At 37.7% G+C, this 21,994-nt stretch overlaps 1 protein-coding gene across 3 annotated transcripts in view; it reads left to right on the forward strand.

Annotated features, from left to right (window-relative positions):
• Positions 1-21,994, forward strand: part of LOC100745126 (protein neuralized) — a 123,863-nt gene that overhangs the window by 41,545 nt on the left and 60,324 nt on the right. The window lies entirely within an intron of this gene.

The following is a 21,994-nucleotide window of genomic DNA, read 5'->3' on the forward strand; positions in this document are numbered from 1 at the left end:
AAAATTCATTTAGCTCTATAGAACGATGGTGGGCAAGACGTTAATTCCATGATATTATCGTCGATTTATCGAAATTGTTTCTTCCTTCGATTAAACTTCGTAAGGAGAAACTTTATCTCGTATTCGTAATTTGGCTTTACTCTTTAATTATTTTTTCTTTCTCCATTTCTTATCTTTGGCTACAGTTGTTTGTTTTCGAGGATTTTAGAGGGGTTCAAGCGAGCTGATAAATTCGAGTGATATGTGAAAAGGGTTGTTGAAATTAAAGGAAAAGGAAAGGAAATGCGATACTTTACGCTGACTTAGGAACAAGGGTGTTTCTTGTGTCTAATTTTCAACATTTGATTGATTCTATACTTTCACGATAATAGGTATGCGAAGATTATTATATAAACTACAGGGTGGGCAAAACGTTTCCATAAGTTGGCGTTTGCGGCAGTTAGAAGCGACAAGAAGTTGTTCGATATTGCTTCGATGGAAACGATGATACTTATCCATACTTTGTCGTATCGAAGATTAATGGCATCTTATAACACATATAAAACGGATTTCATCGCTTCGCTCGAAGTTGAAGATCGAATTCTAAGATACCGAAGATCAGGTGAATCGAACAGCCCTGCCTTCCTATATATCGCAACCTATACCGTTTCGTATAATTTGCATCGATGCGGAGACGCGTGGCCCACATAGTGGGTCCCGGCCAATTAATTGGACCGCGCCTTTTTCGGGCTAAGCGGAAAAAAGGAGAAGCAGGACGTCCACGAGGAAACGTAACAGGGGAATTCTGTCAATGGGCTGGGAGACCGGCTTCGCGCAAGGTGCACCGTGTTCGTTTCTCTTTCTCCTTCCTTCACCTTGTTCCTTCTACCCCCGTAAGTCCGTTGAAGCTGGTCATCGAAGGTTCTCTTCTTTAGGTTTTCTGGGGTGAAGACTGAAGACAGAGACAGAGATAGAGAGAGAAAGAGAAAGAGAGACCCTCCGGTGAACGGCGGTGTTCCATTGGACGACGGGCACGCGTACGCACCTGCCACGCATCTTTTTCAAGCCGCCTTTGTCGAGTCGGTCGATGAACAAACGCCATGCACGACGAGCCAAGAAAGTTCCGTCCCGTATAATGGGCCCTAAAAGAGTGACGGAAATGCGTCCCGGTGAACGGGGACAAAAGGGACGCTATACGGGCCGCGATTAGTCGCGTAAATTATTAATCGACCGCCGGGCTCATTCGGAACCCGCTAGGTTACCAAGGGTCCCGTTCGAGAGTGCACGCATAGCATGATGAACGTCTGTGTTAATGAATGGCCTGGCGAATTCTTTTTTTCTCCCCTTTGTTCTTCCCCTTTTCTTGTAACGTCGCTCACGCGCAGCTTTTATTAGATTTTCATTCAGATTCTTGGTATACGGATTTTGTGGCGATTCAGCGCAACGGGGTTTATGGGGTTTATTTGGATCGCCAGTCAATGGAGAATTGCACTCCCGAGAGGTTCGAGGCGCGAGGAAGTCGAACGTTGGAAGTTCTGCTGGCGTGTTAGGCTTTGTACAGAGCGTAAAGGTTTGACCAAGTTTGTTGCGGGTGTTCTCAGGTACGAACGATGTGGGTGTTCAGAAGAATGTTAGTTTAAGAAGATCAGATTATCTGTATTTACTGTTAAGAAGATTATCTGTATTTAATAAACAGTTGCTCCGGTGTTTTGAGATGTTTGAGTTGCTTGTATGTCGACGATGCGAATATTCCTCTAGGCAAGTTGAAGATTCAACTTTTAAGTCGTTTCAGTTTATATAGAGATCTGACGAAGAATGGCTTTGAACCTTTCTAGGCTATAGGTGACGTAAATTTTGGTGAAGTGAATACGTATTATCTGAGGCAAGTTGAAGATCCTCTTAAGTTATTTTAGTTTATATCGAGATTTGACGAAGAATGGCTTTGAATCTTTATTGGATGTGGGTGATGTGAATGTCGATGAAGCGAACATTGTCTTACAGAAGTTGAAGATTCTGTTGGATTGCTAGAGTTTGCGAGGTTCCACGAAGTTCCATATGGAATTTTTGAGATGCGAGAGATGTAGATATTAATCTATTGAAACATTAAAACTGTACTGCAATGGTAGTAGTAGTATTAGTAGCTAATAGAAATTGGATTTGATTACATAGGTCACAATATGTTAAAATTGTACTATTTTACGTAAAAACTGGATTCAACGTTTCGTGACTTTAAAGGGAACCCCTGAGGTTTTAAAAGGAATCTACGAAAGGCTCAGCTGGATCTATTTCACGTCCCTCGGTTTGATTTCTAACTTCTACGGTACCTTCCACGATTTCTTACCTGTTCGATGATTTAAAGCCGAAAACAGATCGAAATACAGGTGTTCCTCGAAGATATATAGAAAGGTGTTGCGTGAACGTCGCTGGCATAGAAGACATTTAAAAGATTTCTTCGTGTCTTAGAATCTTTATTCCCTGCCAAATAAGCAGGCAAAGTTGAAAGTTTCTTGTAACGAGTTCGAGAAATCCGAAGTATTTATCGTAAAATATCGAAATACCTCTAACCTTGGTATTTCAGTCGATAGGAAATAAAAAACGCGACGTTTCGTAATAATAATTTGTTAGAACGCTATTCCATTTTTCGATGTGTGGTTATTTCTTAGCGTTGAATTTCAATTAAACACTCACTCGGATATTTTTTATTATCGGTTAACTACATTAATGTTACGTAATTGGGAACTAAATATACTTTTACATTTTTATGCGTATTTTAGATTTTTCATTTCTCATCACTCGATCTACTTTTCATCGAAAGATGGAAATCACATTGTAGCATCTAGAAGATCTTCCCGAAGTTATATTTCTTCCCTTTGAAACGAGCACTGATCCCCTAGGATCACGCCTTTTGCAGCTATCTTTTGACAAAAGACGCTTCCTCGTTCGAAACTATTTAAGAATCCATTACTTTCAAGGAATTTCTATTTTCCATGCTCCTAACAACATCAAAATTAAATAAAATTCAATGAATACTTTATATCTCATAGTTGTATACAAACGTTCTAATCTTCTAAATAGTCTAAATAAGAAAATATCTTTATAAAAGAAAAAGCTAAAGACAGAATATGCTTTTTCCATCCTTGACCTTTGAATGGGAAAGGTTGGGACAGGTCTCGGACTCTTGCAGATATCTCGCACTTATTACTTTCTACGTTCAAATTCGCGTTCAAATTCCCAATCATTGTTTTATCAAACTATATCGAAGATACTATTTTTTTCCTTTATCGTTGTTCTTTATTTTATTACTATAAGATAAAATATTCAAAGCTGGTGGCAATAACGATCCGGCAACTTCCTCTGGGCAAGGGCTAATTTTTACTTTTAATCCATTTAACTTCCTTACTGTTTCTAAGATATAAAAAACTTCATTTTTTATTTCCACCTTCCACTTGTAATATCCGCAGATGTAAAATTTTACGATTACTTTGGCAAACTCGCGAACTCTACTCCATGCAAAATTTCGCATACTGTCCGGTCTGCTAATTTGCATGATCCACCAATCTACTGCTCTATGCCAACTCTTCCATAAGTTCTTCTCTAGACGCCGGCTAAAAGCCACGATTGAAGAGCCCTTGCCTTTTGGTAACGTCGTTAAATTCTTCTCGATTTCTTCGAGTAGGATAGGGCATCCTTTAAACCTACCGATGCAACCGTTCACCTTTCTGAAACTCGAAGAGGATTTTTTAACATGCACCTGTTCCTCCTAAGAGCATTTTTTTCGGGGGATGGAAGCCAGTCTCTATCTTCCATGGATCGAACATCTGCCCCGCGTAACAAGTCGGCAGAGAGAATCTAATTTGTGAATGCTGCAACCGTTCGTGTTAATAAATAATATCGAGGAGACGAGAGCTTATAAGCCGTTTATGGATTATTAAAAAATGCGCAAAGTATATGCATGGCGTTATGGAGGGTCATTCAGGAAACTGAAACGATCCACGAAGTTTCCTTTTCTTTTTCATCGGACGAGAGAGGGATAGAAAAATGGTAAGGTGAACGGCGTTGAATAGCTCGATGATTACAGGCCACTTCGTCAATGATATTACACTTATTATACCTCCTTATTAATCTAATGCTCCGTACGGTTATTGTTTCTGATGTACTTGGTTTTTTATGCACCGGCTGTGATCTTCCTTTTTCTTTTTTTTTCTTTCTGTCCAGTGTGATCTTTGGATGCTTATTCGTACTTTAAATATTGGATTTATAGTTACTTATAGTGGCCTGAAACTTTGAATAATTTATTTGTATTATATGTATTGGAATATTTATCAACTTTGTTAGTCACTTCGACAGCGATATTTTATAGTTTACGATTTTTATTATTTTGATGCATCGTGTGAAAATTGCCATAGTGATGTACCTACATTATCTATAATAAACTGCTTGCATTTAATTTCGTTTTATATTACGAGATCATCTTATCTTGCTCCGATAGAAAAATTCTAGCAAATTACACGTTTCAACCATTCGAACGAATCTTCTTTTTCTTCACGCGACTTTTCTAAATAAGCGAATTAAACTATCTTTGTAACTGCCTCTTAACACACCTATACGTAATAATAATCTACGATGAACGAATAATTTTTAATTCACCCGGAGTATCATCCACAGAGGAAAAAGGAATGATAAACGTAAAAGGAAATGTTTGCACGCAAGATACGTGCGAGTTGCACGCTGCACGCGCCACGTAAGATAACTGATGTTGTGTGGTTTTGCGGTTACAATGGATCAGGTGCATGCGGTTGAAACCGTTACAGATGCTAAAAATTCGGTCGCGCAGCAATAAACATTGCGATATTACAACATAATTAAAAAATAACCGGCCAACGATTTTCTCTCGAGCTAACAGTAGGTACCTGCTGCACGCCTTTTATCGAAACGTTTATTTTCACTCCTTCTTTGAGATCGCTTTCCAAACCAATCGATGGAAATGGAAAATTAAATGGCGAAGATAAAGTTTCGAATATGAAATTGACGCGACCGCTACTTTTTGCATTGCGTTATTCATTTATGAATCATTGTATGGGTTTATTCTTGTCGGGTGGACAATAGAAATCAAAGAATTGTGTGAAAAGTGTTTTAGTTTTCGATTACATCAACGAGAAGCAAATAATAATATTTTTAATTAATTTATTTTTTACATAGTAATGGTCTTTCGGGTTTCACGTTATATTACTTTCTTTAACCCTTACTTAAACTCTTTATTAAAACTTCTTTCTTCCTTTTTGCTTTTACAAGAGCTCCAAAATAGCGGCGCGTTGTATTCGAGGAACTTTTCGTTCACATGGCACACCTTTATTAAAACCTGTTTCTTTCGTTTCCCTTTTATAACAACTGCAAAATAATATTAGTATCATTAAGAAACTTCTTGTCCACGTGACGCATCTTTATTAAAATCTTGTCCTTTTCTTTTTGCCTTCTACGAGTGCTTCAAAAGAACGGTAATATTTTTTATTTTACAAACTTTATCTTCTTAACGTATCTTTATTACAGTCTTTTTTTTCTTTTATAGATGCTTCGAAATGACAGTAGCAATTTTTATTAAAGAAACCTTATCTTCATGATGCCTCTTTATTAAAATTTCCTCGCTTGTAACCGTTAAAAAGTCTTATTAAATAAAACCTATGTTCCTCGTTTAATCCTATATAATACATTTATCTTGGTATTTTTTAATAAAACCATACTTTTCTACTTTTTCCAAATATTTCCAGTTGGCCCAAATTACTTTGCTTTATTCTTTTCTTTCGCATAGACTCACATAGACTGAACATTTTCAATCTATCTATATTTATTTATTTATTATTTATTTATTTTACCTAATCCCCCAGCCTCTCTTTCTTGGACGAATTTCCGATTTTACGTTATATTACATCTCTCAGTTCTTTGGTTCTTAATGTCTACATTTGACTTTACACATTTCACAACACAATGCCTAAAACAATTTATCTATATTTACGAGGCCATAAAGAATCAGATTTAGCTCCAAGTTGAATGCTACTTTCGCTGCACCCTATAGCCCAATCGCAGTCGGTGACAAGCGGTTTATTTGAATAACGAGATAATGGGAGTCTTTGTCGCTACCAAAAAGCCGATTACGCTGTGATTGCCCTTTAACCAGCGACCCTGGCTTCGCGCCTTTCGCTCCAAGAACATCATACTCGCTCTTACTCGTGTTTTACATGCTCGAACACACGCGAATATTATTTTACGAATTTCTGATACGCGGATACGTGCTTCCAGAATTCAGAAGATTTTCAGTATCATTGTATACACAAGGATAAGTCCGTATCTCGAGAATAAAAATAGCTACAACAGTGCGGGTGCATTGAATTTGTAGCCACGGCGTTGTTCAAAGTTTTCCAAATAGATTCCTTAGAATATATTTCAAAAGCGTTGTTTTAAAGAATTTCAAGTAAGTACAACTGCAGATGGAAACTAAATCGTCCGCAATTTGTAGCGTGTTAAATACATCTTTACGTGTCTCGATATATGAAACAGGAGATGGCAAGGAGATGACAAGAGCTGCGAAATCTCGAATGAGTTAGCTGCACGCGCATTCGATGCTTTAGGTTGATGTTGAAACAGACCCAAAAGGATTTGAGTGTTCGGCCCTTGGTTGTCGAAAAATTAATCGAGGAATTGTAGCTCTTGGTGCAGCAATCTCGTGTGTTTCAAATGTTTTTATCCAGTCGAATATCGGCCATCGAACGAACGATTGCCACACACGGAATGGTAATAGCAGCGCATTATCGAGTATGAATCGACGAAAACGAGTCGGTTGTCCGTGGACAAAAGAAGAAAGCGACTCGCATCGCATCCAGACGCGAGTTTACGCGGGTTCTATTGTACGAACATTCGGATCTTGACTCTCGCGAGACAGGTGTTATTAGTATTGTCGATAACTATGGCACAGACAGAGGATATCGTCTCGAGCCGCTACGGTAACAGCTGAATGATGGTCGCGCGCGAGATGACGCCCGTATGCAGCTGCTGCTATTGCTTTTAATTGCTCCCTGTTCATTCTGGTGCCGGTGTTCTATTGCGATAAATCGATCGTGTCGTTGATCTTGTTTAAATACTCCGCGAGCTGTTCGTCCATGATCCTTCGTAACATTCATCATTCGAGTCGTTGAACGAATGGTTAGATGTTCTAACCGTTGATAACTAACCGTTTGGTTTTGCATAAGACGCGATGGCCAGGTTTATCAGTGACTAGACCGCAGACTTTTATGTCAACTTTCATAGACATAGAACAGAATTTAATAGAATTTTGTTTATTAAAAATTATAACAATTATACTGTGCTTTAGATACTTTGTATATTTTGTACGCATCGTGTGAATTTTGTGCATTTGTGCGTCTTTAAGTTAAAATATCAGCTTAGAGATCAACGATCTATCGAGCGATTTATTGATCGTGATTAATTGTTCCGTAATTATTAACGCGTTGCATATTTAATTCAGTGGTAACGTTTTAATAGATGTGATATTATTCTTTAGAAGAATAAGCGAGATATCGTAATTAGAATGAAAATTAAAACATCGAATCAAAATTTGTAAAAGGATGCGATATAAAAATAATAATATGGGATATTATTAATATTTATTTCCAGTCTGACTTTGTTGCAAATCGTTTAATTTTACTTTTCTCATAAACCAGACATTCGAACGTGTATACGTTACTTCCATGATCTTTTCTCTCGCTCGTCTAATAATCTTGCCTAACTGTTCACGCGTATTCGTGCGTCAGAGAATTGAATGATAATAGAATAATTACAATACAATGAGGTCAACTTCGTTCAGAGGTCCATGTCTTCGCTGGTTAAGACCTTTCGAGGGTTCTTCTTCGCGTAACGTGCACGAGCACGCTCTGAATTCTTTTCAACGACACATCGTGCAACTTCTTTTTCTAATCCAAATTGAATTAAATATGATAATGTGGTTTTTATAAAAGTAGGAGCGCGTGGAAAAATAGGTAACAAATAATACGAAGATCAAACATATTATTTTCAAGGCATTGACGATTTAGTTGATGAATTTATTGAAACACATATATATATACGTACTTTAAAAAATAAATTGAAAATACGATAAGGAAAGTAAAGTTGAAATATAAATGAAAATACAAACTGAAGATTTAAATACGTCTTTATCCAATAATAATAGTGAACATACGATGATCTTTATTCATATAGTATTAAAAAAATATACGTTGCAAATCATCTTCAACCAAACATTAATTCCACCCAGTCTTTAAACACTGCTACAAAAATTAACATAAAAATTCCGTTTCAAATTGTGGAATTAAATGCATTTAAAAAATGTAATTTATTATCATTTATGCAACATTGAGAGCACAAGCACTTCCACGTGCTTGCATTTCGCTAATCTACACTGCCGTTCAGAAGTATACGGATACTTGCTTTTTTAATGCAATTTAATCACAAAAAGACTCAAGGCGATATTATATCTTGTCAGCTTGTTATTAATTCGTATATTTTACTAATATTCGTGCATCGTTGGTATAAGCCGAGCAATGTGCCCATGTAGTTACGAGCGGAAGTGTACGAACGAGTTCATTAAGAGATTAACTTCGCAAAAGACGTGCCAGCCGTTTCGCGAATCGTTTCCGTATCGAAAAAATTGGAAGGGACAGGATAAAGATAATTTGTCGCGATACAGATTGCACGAGTCCGAGTCCAAACTTCATCCTGTTCACGGTAAACAGTTCGACAACCTGCGTGAACGCCAAAATCCCTCGAACCGCTTCGTGAATCGGCTGCAACTTCGACGGCTCAAGTCGATTCCGCTCTCGAGTTGCGGACCGTATCTCCGCTTCCTTGCTCGAGGTTACCACATTGCCGTCCCTTTCTCAGGATGTCGCGTGTTCTGCAGGCGACGTGCTCCGGGAATTCGGCTCGAAAACGTGTACATGCGACGCGAACTTTCTATGATAGAATTGGTCTAGGTGGAAATGAAGTTAGGCGAATACTTAATCGTTTTACCGCGCAGTGTGTGCGTACAGGATGGATCGTAAATCGTGGCACGAGTGAGGTAAATTGAGGGAAATTCCATGGCACGAATGAGGTAAATTGAGGGAAAGTCCATGGCACGAATGAGGTAAATTGAGGGAAATTCCGTGGCTCGAGATAAGGGGACAATTATTAGGAACGATGGAATTATTATCGAAGGATTGGTGGGTTGGTTTTTGGGAAACATTTGGAACGTTTTTAGGTACACACTTGACGAAAGATGGAATCGACGTATAATTAATTGGTAATTTTGTCATAAATTAGTACTATCGTTTCTTTATAGGAGTATATCGGTACATAATCTCCAAGGAATTGCACAGAATGTCTATCGTACTTGTTATAAATTCCTACTCCCTTATTTCTTCTGCCTTTTGTTCAATTTTATTTAATTTTTATAGTTTTATTATATCGGCATAGTCGTAACGACATTGGATTAATTGCATATAATAAATGCAGAAATAAGCTGATATCTTCAAGAATGTAATTCTACTTGTACAATATAAATAGGAGGATAACATTTATTTATTTTATTTTTCACGTTATCATGTTTTCCGAATAATTATTCAAACGGCATACGTAGAAAGAAGCAAATGTTCACATGGATTCCATTTCTTCAATTTATAAAGACACGAATTTGCGTAAATATTCGCGGCCTATCAATTTCCACTTTCAAAGTACATATCATCCTTATTTTCGTTTAATATCGTCACTCTTATCCGTCGAATCGCACGAACCACCACGTTTCTACGTCTACTATCTTTCATTCCATGAATGGAAAGTACCGTGCAGCCGCGCCGTTTCCTCGAGGGTCTCCTAATTGCCTGTCCGGCAGAAAGGGCGAATTTCGGGCCCTTTCTCGTCTGGCAGCCCGTCTGTCTTCCCGAAATAAGAAGCCCAGTAAAAGATTGTATATTCGGTCAATGCCTCTGTCAGATGTTCGCGCTGCTCTCCGCGGAAGAAGGGGCGGCAGGCTTCCAATGGATTGCAAGGGGTGTTCTATAAAACTGCAGTTCTCATCCCGCAATCGTACAAAACTGTACAAGAACTTAGTACGAGAATTCACGAGCAATTTTATTTGTTTATTAATGAAAGTCGAAAATCTGTTAAGAAATTGCGTATTAAGGGGTGCGAAGATGATTGGGAAAATTTGGAATTTCTGTAAGTTCGTGAAAAATTAATGGCAGAGTGTTGGAAGGAAGTTTTAGTTTTGATTACGAATTTCTTTTATCAGAGAATTTCGTTTCCTTTTTATTGGATAGAATCTTGTTTATTAGAGGACTGCTCTATCTACCTTTTTTTTTGTGGGAATTTTGTTAGCGAAGAGTATATTGTCTGTTCTTTATTAAGAGATTTTTTTTACCGAGAATGTTTATTAGATATTTCTTTGACGAAAGTTTGTACCGTGTAGGTACAACTACGTGCTTTGATAGGTGTAATTTTTTAATAGAAATATTAATCCAGGTATTCGGGGCGTGAGAGATTTCGTTTAAATTTTAAACGAGTAAAAATATTTGGAAATTTCATAGAAAAATATTTAATAAATTCTCAGTTATGGTAATTTCCCTAAAATGTAAATTTACACGAGATTACAAGAATTTTTGCCCACCGATGAAATAAATTTCACGGGTAATTGACACGCTCGACTCTGGTTTACCCTCGAAATTTTTCTTTACTTTTTCTCCGTTTTCGCCTACCTTCGAGCTTCGCGTTGATTTCCAGTTACACACAAGAGAAAATTTCGAAACAATCGGATAGACATAAACTTGCTCATAAACAAGAACACGTACATTATATGACCATAATAATAATCGACTCGTAATTAACCTAAACTCTGTTAGCTATACGTATAGCTATCTACATCTACCCTTAACATTCCATATATATACATATATAATCTGATAAAGTGAACGAGTAAAACCATGAAGTAGGAGGTTGACAACCGTTCGGGGATCCCTTCCATCCCTTCTTAGGGGCCATAGTAATCCGAGACGACAATACACTTCTAAAATGCCTGCGTCTTCTATATTTTCATGGGGGGTGCGCACGCGCCAGTCTCTCCGACTTCCTGCCATTCGCCGCTCGCTTCCGCTATTTCACATTATGCTATATGCACGCATCCCCGTCCGCCGACGGGGTTACCCCATAGGAAACGCATCTGCACACTCCTCCTTATCCACGGGGGCACGGTGGCGAGGTCGAGACTTGGCGCGAGACAGATGCTGAATCCTTGAATCCGTGCACCTTGGCCAACTCCATACGATTTTTATCGATCGTCAAGCAAATTTCATTTCGAAATTTTGTTTTACCATGACAAATTCGATGGTGTGTGTGTGTGTTCGGTTGTAATTCAGGTATATATCTACCTCGTAATTTTATTTATTTTATTATTATTATTATTTAAGTGTTATTTTATTTTCGTAAGAAGATTGCTTATTTGTTACTGTGGATTTTTACGAATTTTTATGTTCTTGCGAATGTAACTAGGCAAATGGAAATGAATACTCTACTTTGGATATTTTATATACTTTTTTGCATGTTATCAGCGTACGCTAATTGTGCGCGTTTTCGCACCTTCGAGTTTCCCATAAATGCATAAAAATGGGTGGTCTATTTGTTAGGAATAGTTTTGGCTATTTATTATAATATTTCGATAGACGAATTTTTAGCATTGTTAGTAAAGTTTTAATTTTGTTATTTGGCTAAATATAGAGGATTTGTTTGTTGTATAGAGGATTGAGGAAAGTCGAGTTTATTACGTATTAGTTTCAACGTGATTTCATTTATAAGTACAGTTTGATATTTCGCCTAGCAAAATGAACGTCCGATTGGGAAAATATTTTTCGATTATCATACTCGTATCTATGTATGAATTTCTCTGTTCCTTTGATCTTTCGAAATATTAATATCTTCTGTTAGTATCAGGTTCAATATATGAGCCGATATATTTTCCAAATGATATTTCTTTTACATTTCTCAGACTGATAGTAAAACCTCTCACGTAGTATCTTATTATTTTAACAGCTAACCCAAATACGTGGCTGGTCATGGTTCATGTTGCTCACAATCGTACAATGAGCTCTAGGACAATACGTTTTCTCCTAATCAGAATTGTTTAAACCAAACCCCTGTGAACCTTTCTTTATCTTACAAAAGCATTTGTCAGCAAAGACTTTAACGAAACGTTTACTTCGAAATCATCTTCATCTAAATCAACAAACCTATCTCCTATCTCTATCTCTTCGAGTTATCTCAATCTTTTGAAAAAATAGACACGAGAGACTGGTTCACATTGACGATTAGCGTTGAAACAGACAGAGTATACTCTGGAACCGCGTAAAATTGGCCTGGTCGTTTGAAAAACGCTGCACTAATTAAATATGCGCAACACAAGAGCAGATACTTTTGATATGATTCTAGTTAGATATGATTCTTGAAGACATTTCCACGCAATTACGCTTGAGAATTTGGAGCACAGTGCACGCGTAATATGGAACAGTGTAGGGTAATCAGAAGTTGCACAATGGTAACGAAGGAAATCTAACGGTGAAATATAAAGTGCTTTTTTTTATTACGTTAGATAAATTTTTAGATCGTTGTACGATCGAGACAAAATTATTTTTCCTTGAGAGTCTTGAGATTATGTTTAAATGATCTTTTTATTATTAATGGATTCAGGCATGGACGATTAACATGAACTTAAAACATTCGTCTTAGAAACTTGGTTCATCAAAAGTGACTGTTGATTACTTTCTTTAACTTTCTGTAAATAATTTTCTCGAGACGCGACAAGAATAGAAACATTCGCGTCAGCCACGTTATTTAGATAACTTCGTAGTATCATATTGACGCATTAAACAAATGTTTAAGAACAGTTACCAGTTTGAAGACATTGTACGGACTATTTTATCGAAATACACAAAAATAAAAATGCAACGGTTGCGTTAGCTGCATTTCCTAGATAAATAATTGCGTGGACGCACCCTGTGCGTCAACAGTAGCGAAAGTGTTAAACATCTAAATATATAAGCAACAGCTGTCTATTTAAAAAGTTTCTACATATCATTTTACGAATATGCACAAAAATAAAGATGGAATAATTGCGACCACTGCATTTTCCGCATAATTGTACGGACGCATCATGCGCGTTATCAGCAGCGAAAAAATGAAACATTTAAATATTCAACAACAGTTAGCTGTTTAAAAAGTTTCAGCGAATAATTTGACCAAAACACAACAAATATAAAAATGCGATAATAATTTTGTCAGCTGTATTTTTAACAGAATTACTCGACCACCTAAATATATTTGAATTCCAGCAGCGAATGTGTTAAGCAAATATTTAACCATTTAACCTATTTAAATCATCGCAGAAATTATGCAAATGGCTGGTAAAATCCGAAATGCTTCTTAACATCCACTTTAAGCAAATTTTACGTGCGCAAATGTATAACTATCCATTTAGCCTCGATTCCACCGTTCAGAATCGGAAGGAAGCTGGTAGGATGGGCGAAAAGAGGCGCTTAAACGAAGCAAGGTGGCTCGTTGTCTGTAATTTCGGAGTTTTTCAACGAGCATTGGTCTCGTAAATCAATGGGCTCCGGTCCTCGAGGAAACGGAGACACGGCTCGGTTGTTTACTCGCGCGCGAGTAGCGCGTCTGCTCGAGCCGCGGCGTTTACTCGCGAAGCGTTTTATCGTACCGCGACGATTAAACGTTGGAAAAGATAATGGAAACTTCTGTTCCCTCGAATCGTTCCCGGGTAGCAGACAATTCACGAATTGAATAGAAAAATTGGGAAATTTTTCAAAGGAAAATTCCTACCATTTGAATTGTTCGAAAGGAGAGACGCGAAGAAGAGCTTTTTGGAGAAAAATCTGGGCCAAGAATTTATTTTAATTTGACAATTTCGTGATGTATAGAGAATAGGAGGATGTAGCATTTGAGTTCTAAATGTAGAGATTTAATTGCTTCGAGAATTCTTTTTTTTTTCTTTTTCTTATCTATGTACAATAAATATTTGCAAAGAATACTCTTTTATTGAAATCTGTTCGCGCGATTGAATTCAATAGCACGAAACGGTTTCATCGAGAAGATATCGAATCGGGAAGCAAAGATAACGTTGCCACTTGAATAATGTATATTTTAATGGAATAACAGCTTCCTTGCGAACAACGAATAAATTTCATTCGCCCGACTATTCATACAGTAAAACAGTTATACAAGCTTCTACCTATAACAATTGATACTCGTTTAAACTCCTGCGTATTCATAAATAGTTTCTATTTGAACAGCTCCTTCGATGAACTTTGCCAAATTAAATTTACGAAACGAAGCTTCATTAATGTGAAATACATTAACAGGCAAAAGTCTGGAATTACTGCACGTTTTAAAATTCTACGATTTAAACAGCAGAGAAACGCGTCGAATATTTATGAAACGAGATGAAACTACTATTAATATCTGTGTAGCGTTAACTTGAAAATAACGATAAGATAACAATTTAGAGAGTAATTGGAAATTTTTGGTTGGTAAATGTATCTCAACGATCAATGAAAAATTATCATGATGGTAAAATTTCGAAGAGCGGCGGTCGCATGGACCCGAGACATTGCGAGTTGTTGGATTTTGGTTTCGTTTTCATTTAAATTCACGATGCAGGATGTCGTGCATCTTTAGATGCATCCTGTGCGTTTCACGCACAACCGTGCCCACCGACATACGGAGGAACAATGGCAAGCATAATTCAAACGGTAGTTCCCTATCGAAGCAAAAACAAAAAAAGAACGAACGACCCTTTCGCAATCAACGTTCACTTATCCATAGACGTTCCTTTAAGTGTTACTTGACAGCTTTTCCCACGTAAACTAGGAAATCGTAGGCCTCTCCTTAGCCAACCAGTTGCCTCTCTGAATTTTCGTCCGTCTCGTAATCGAATAAAGCATAGTGATGAAAATGAGTTATGCAAATAAAATCAAAATTAGAATTCATAGTGTATAAGAAACTAGAAACTCGACATTTCTATTAAAAAGATGAAATTAAGAAATGGTAGGATATCAGGAACGGAGAAAACAGTCTTTCAGAAAAATCTAGTGTGGCACGAAACTTTATAAAAAATATGCAATTTGGAAGGAGAAATTATTATGCAAATATATTAAAGTCGACGTATAGTCTAACTTGGATAATTCTGGAAGCTTTCATAACGCGTTGCAGCATCTTAAACCTACTCCTTCTATTTAACTATCATTCAGTTTTGCAAACAATTTATGTACTTTAAGTGATCACTAATGACTTTATTGTTAACGAAACTGCATTAAAATAATCTTATAGTCGAATAAATAAATAAATATGTAAGTAAAAATTTGCGAATAATTACAATACGCCTAATAACTGTAACAATCTTTTAAAATGAAGATATTTAATCTTTAGTTTCGAACTACGTTTAAGCCTAAATTGTCTATTTATAGTTTGATTTACATCCCAATCTCCGTACATCATCGTGTTTTGCTTATTCAAGCTTTCTAGTAAAAAAGAAAAAAAAAGAAAGAAAAGAAAGAGGAAGAGAACGAAAGATGAAAATTCATGAGTGAATTACTGTTGGATCGCATACAGTTACACGCGTGGGTTAATAGGCACGCGTGCGCTCGTGCATTCACGTGCATAAAACAATGCTTCGTTTCGTATGTGCGTGCACGCGTACGCTGGAAATACAATAATGGCCGGCCTCGGGAAAACAGCTGGTTCGAACGAATTACCAGCCACTATACAGCGATTTTATGTAATTATTCCGTAATTTCTTCGCTCAGATATTACCTCGTAAGCAGCCACGGTATTCTAATTAATAATTAGACTCTGGCGATTAACGACCCTATCGTTGCGACGAGTTTCAAGTAGGCAACAACTTTACTCATCGAGAGGATATAAGGGTTTTAATTGACTCACGCCAACATATTTTATAACTCAGGCTGTAAAATATCTTTTTATCCCACTACTATTTCAATTAGATTCATTTGATAAGTGTGCAGTATAATTTAAAGTACATTGGAAAGTGAGAGTCTTAATAGTGAGGTCTTTAGGGTCGAAGATATTTTGCGATTCGTAGGATGCTTTATTATTTAGTGTTCAGAATTGAGTGAAAGTTATTATTTATGTATAAGGATTTAAATATAAGTATAGTAATCGTATAGATTTATCTTCATCTTGTTTCGGTGTTAAATGGATGATCTATCAATTTAACGATTGTTGTGATGTATTTACCATGTGCTTCTTTTTGTTATTTCTAAATTAATCTATTCTCGACGATGCTAATATTTTTAAACATGAAAAAAGGTTCGCGACGAGGAAATAAAATCAGCAAAGTTTCGAAAATTGTTTATCAAAGCTCGAAGTCATCGTTCAAGTGGCACAGAACCACAAACGATATGCTTCTATCGTCGTATCGTGTACATAATAAATAATAGTAGTAAGCAATCGGTGTTAGAACGTAATCCGTAGCAATTATAATATCCGGGCTGTCGAATGAAAGTAAAAATTCCATTCATTTTCACTTGTATTTTCGACCTCGAGGAAATGATGGAAAATGTTCGCGAAACAAGTGAATATATATTAAGAAATGAATTGTTTCCAATTTTTGTGCAAGATGGAAGTTGTAGAACGGAAAGAACTCGTTCCTTCGCCTGTTAAAAATAAGGAGAATAGATGGTGCAAGTGTTGGTGTAGGAGTGCGAAGAATCAGAGCGTTCAGGACAGGAAGTCGATCCCGCTGGACGGCGATCAAACGATCGAAAGTAAGTTCGACGTGGACCGGACAAACGGTTTCCGTTAGTTGGCGTACGATCGTTACGCAAGAGGAGCACCGGTCCGGATGAAAAGGATGTGCGAAAGGAAGCCGCAGCTACGCTGCCGTGAGCATATTTCCCATTCTCCGAGAACCTGACTCTGACCCGCTTCCTATTCCTTTTGCTTCTGTTTCGCCGTTGTTTTGCAATGAACACTCGATTACGTAACCAACGATGTCTATTTACTATTAAAAGAAAAAAAAACTACTGTTCAATTTACATTTACATTTTCGTTGTTCTATTTATGAAAAAAGGGAATATTTCTTGTTCCCTTTTCTTTATGCTTCTATAAACTGGATTCTCAAACATGGTCGAACAAATATTATTAACTGTACAGTGAAATATTGTAAGTGTCAACGGTGTTCGTCAGAAACGCGGTTCCGTCAAATTTATTTTCTCCTTTAATATTATTTCTTCCATCTTGTTGCGGCGGATGAATTTGTGGCAGAAATCCGTTTGTTAAAAATTGGATATTAATTGTATACTTTTATAATGAGTCACGGTCGAGTGCATAATGGAATATAAATATTCGATCTTGCCCGCTTAACCTACTTTTACTTTTTCACCATCCTTGAGGCTGGAAGGGATGCGGGTAGGGTTTAAGGATCAGTAGACATCTTCCAAAGCTGACATGAAATCGAATAGGGTGAAAATGGTTGTCGCGCGTTGATAGCCATAGCGAGAAGGGGCTGATCTGCCATCCCTCGCTAATGAGATTCTAAAAATGCCTTCGTCGATAAACGTTGCCCTCCACGACCTCGTAAAACGTTCCCCCTTTGAATTTTTCGTTTAACCTGTTGCTGTGAACATTAGCCGTGTAAATAAATTGTACTGGCGTGTACCAGTGATCGTCGTAAAATCGTGTAGTTACGTATTTACGCGACGTTCACATGGATTAGCAATATATTAACAAGCGACATCTGTAATTAACGAATGGTAGCCAGTCCATATTTTAGGTTTCGACGTTGGTTAACCGAAAATACGTTAAATGAAACTTTTAGAAGACTCGTTTTTGTGAAAATTCGCATTGGTCGAAGAACTTCTAAGGAATAGATTTCCCGATCGAAGCTCTCGCTCGCGTTATTTTTATCGTCTGGTTATGGCGCTGGTATTGTAATTCAATTTGCCGATAAATCAGAAACTTAAAAAGACAAGCAAAACGCGCCACGGAAATCAACGGGGGATGCAGTAAACGAGGACGAAATTACGTCAGCGGCACACAGGGTAAATAAAATGGTGCGGTATGGAGAAAGTTATCGTGCAGGCTGCACGCAGGAAACCGCATTGCAGTCCTGCGAGGCTCTGCATCCTTCCAGCAGCAGGAAACTCAATTTACGAGCCACTGAGTGGCTGCATCGGTACGCCATCTTGGAGCTCACAGCTTTTCGAGCTAACGGGAAACGACGTTAAGGGCACGGAAGTTAGATTGAACAGACAATGTAGCAGATCGCAGGAGAGCAAGGATCGATCAGCAATTGTCTACTCGAAAATCGATACGTCGGCGCCTTCGTCGTTGCGCTCCGCACGCGCCAAAGCCGAAGAAACGTGGCTCAAGGGTGACATGCACGAACGACAGCGACGGTTATCGATATGGAACTTGATACTGCACAAGCTCATGGAAATATTCGAATACTTGTACATGGTACAAGATGCTTTCTGAATATAGTAAATCAAGGCACAGATATTTTCGTTATGATCGGTGTACAGCCCGCATCGACGTCATCCGGACGACAACCAAGGCTTGCATCAAAATTGGATGATTTACATTTTTTGAAATTCTTACGAAAGGTAACTCTGTTATAAGGGTACCTGTATAAGCTTCTTGTGATTTCGTGTCCATTGAGATCAGCTGAGAACTCGATACATATCTACGTATATGCAATTTACGTGGAACGTTAATGGTACGACAGAAGGGCAGAGAAAATGTCTATATATTGTGCTCGTAATTTAGTTTAATAGGATGAAATTGAAATACGAAATTGAATCATCTAAGGACTTGAACTGAAATATTTTCGACGCTATTAATTATGTCGAAAAATGTGTCGGGCAAAAGTTGAATGGCTTTAAGGGCGACGTGTTCTGATGTTATTAGCTTTTTTGTAAATGGTTGCGCAAGGGGCATGTGAAGGTCAATTTTGTTTTTTTTTTTTTTTGTGGAATCATATATTTTTTAGTACATTAGTCGATGCAACTAAAGATTCTCTACATGGAATCGTTAACCTTCTTACGTCGAAAAGCGATTAGTGTGATAGATACTTTAACTTTTATTTTGTAAAACTTATGGTACGAAAGACACAAGACACTACTTTTGTATTTGTTTCCTTCGTCTTTCGTACGATAAGTTTTACAAAATAAAAGTTGAATAAAATACACTGATAATTATCTTTGGAATTATCGGTGCAGGTGAAAGTTTTGCTCGTTTGTCGGTCAATTTTTTGTGTTTCTTAACGTCATCATCATTACTCTGTCATGGGACCAGAAATGGATCTCGAATCCCATGGAAACACGATATTTCTACCGTTGTCTGTACTTTGATCCTGTAACTCGAAATGGCAAACCAAAACAAGCCTCGACCGTCACGGCGAACAGCTCGTGTGCTCATTGCCTCGCCGATTCGAGACAAGTGCGAATCGTGTTAATTTAATTATAAGAAGAGATACCAAAGGTCGCTATTTTCTCCCATTTCTAAAGAAATGTTACGTTTGAATAGCGTTATTGTTCTTTAAATAACAAGTTAAGCATTCGAAAACGATAGAAAATCGCAATATTTTATTCTTATAAATTTCTATATTTATTCCAGTACTTGCAAGTTCTTATCTACAGAATACTACAAGTATCCTGTATTTAAATAACAATTAGTTCAATCGAGGATATAAATTTTTGTTAGTAAAGAAACTTTAATTAAGAAGGAACGAAGAATAAACCGAGGAATAATTAAAAAAAAATTACGCCCAGAATGGTGGAATTTAAATAGTAAAAGATACAGGCGCCAAAAACGGAAAAGCTCGTTTCTTAATCTTAATAAGAAACCTTACATAATTAACCCTCTTCAACTCTTCAATCATCAGGCCACGATAAAAATCGATCATCGATAAAACACATATGGCAAAAAGTTTTACGTAAGCAGAGAAGAAAATAAATTAATTTCCTCGTTAAGAGAGGAATAATAAAAAGCATTGATCTCATTATTTGGCCACGAGTTTAATCAGGAACAATTTGGCGAACACGTATACGGCTGCACTCGGTGGAACTCGCGTCCTGTTTTTCCGAGGGACTCTAAATTCTACTTACGATATCTCGGTGCACACTCTTCCTGTACGAGCTGCATTATTCATGATCGCAAACGCTGCCATTTGGACCGTTTTCAACGCAGAATACCGACCATGCTTCACCCATGATGCTCCTACAACTCTATTTACATATTTCCGTATCACTGGGGCGGATCATAAGTTTCACGTATCACAGCATCACCGTGCTCCAATTTTCTCTTCCAGAGCTCGCAATGGATGGTCGAAACGTGAATAACTAAATCGAATAATTGTATCGAACTCATTCAACGGCCGCGAGTCGCTGGGAAATCTGCGATCTACGACCCCTTATGAATCATTCTTAACGCAAAATCGTGAATCTGGCACTAGCTGCGTCGTCGGGAAGTCTCGTTCTACTTTATTAATGCGATCGCATTTATAAAGCCAGCGGATGTTACTGGGAAGTTTAAGAGAAGCGACCTTATTACGAAATTTGTATATTCCATTTTTCTTTTCGACGATGGAATGTTTATTTAATGATCGATTATTTAATTCGCTAGTGTTATTTATAAATTATAGAAGTATTCATCGGCTGATGCGTATTTTAAGATGGAACATCGACGTTTTAGAAATTAAATCAGATATTAGTTAATGGTGGAAGCCTGTGCTAATGATGGCACAGCTGAACATTGATCGCTAGCGTAGAAATATAGCAGATCTACTGAGTGGGTGTTGTCGCGTGGTCGTTTCAAGTAGCTCATTATTAATTAATGGTTCTACAAGTTCAATCGTTAGATACTATATTTTGGTGGATAAAATGTTGAGAGTAACCTGGTAAAAATATTTATTAATACAAAAACATCTATTTTTAAAGTTAACATATAGCAAAGTTTTACGCGCGTTATCGATAAATAGCTACGATAATAAAATGAAGGAACGATTTTATTTTAGAGATTACGATACATATTTTCATTGAAAAGTCATCAAGCGTAAAGAAGTAATAATCATTGACAAAAATGACCGAAGATCAATAGGATCTTCTTAACACGCCAAATTTAATGTCCGGAAGTCACAGCCAGAGTGTATCCATTTTGTTTAAAAAAGAATAACATTTTACGTGTTTCCCGCGTCATATCTTTCACTCTTTCTAATGGTAGATTTTCCTCGTTCTAAATCACCCAGCTTTCAACGTAATATCGAATAGAAATGATATCAAATCCATATCTTGTCGATATTGTAACATAACTTCTTTTTTGCAGCTTTGATTTTCTCTCACTTGAACTGTGGAAAGCGTGACTTAATACGTTCAATGATACATACGTAATACATACAAGTAAGATTTAATACACACTGACTCTGGCTAAGGTCCAGATACGCGCGTAATTTCCATTTTCAAATTTCCGGGAGACGTCTCGCAGACAGCGCGAGCACCAACTCGCGCGAGTCATCGACTCGCGAAAAAAATCCATACCGGAGCGGTGTCGGCCCGTCTGAGCCGAAAGCGATGGTCGGGTGTCCGGCTCGAAAATGCTCTTCCTCTCGGTCTGTCCGTGCGGGGTAGAAGCACACACAGCCGCAGAGAGGAAAAAAGTAATCGCGTCTAGCAGGATCAATGCTCGTGCAGTCGGCGACCAGTTCGAATTTCCAACCCCGCGCCTCTCGGATCGAAAAGGCAGCGAGCGAGTAGTCCACCCCTGCTTCCCCGCGTTGGCGCACGGGGTGGCCCGGTGTGTCGTGGCCAGGTAAGGGGCAGCTGTCCACCAGGTGCCACTCTCCCCACCAAACGTAGACGCTGTCGACGTTAGCACGGTGGGGATAACGCGGCTGCGATTGGTCGGTGGCTCGCGC

This window comes from Bombus impatiens, unplaced genomic scaffold, assembly GCF_000188095.3.
Source record: "Bombus impatiens unplaced genomic scaffold, BIMP_2.2 scf_0151, whole genome shotgun sequence".
In the NCBI taxonomy this organism is placed as follows: Eukaryota; Metazoa; Arthropoda; class Insecta; order Hymenoptera; family Apidae; genus Bombus; species Bombus impatiens.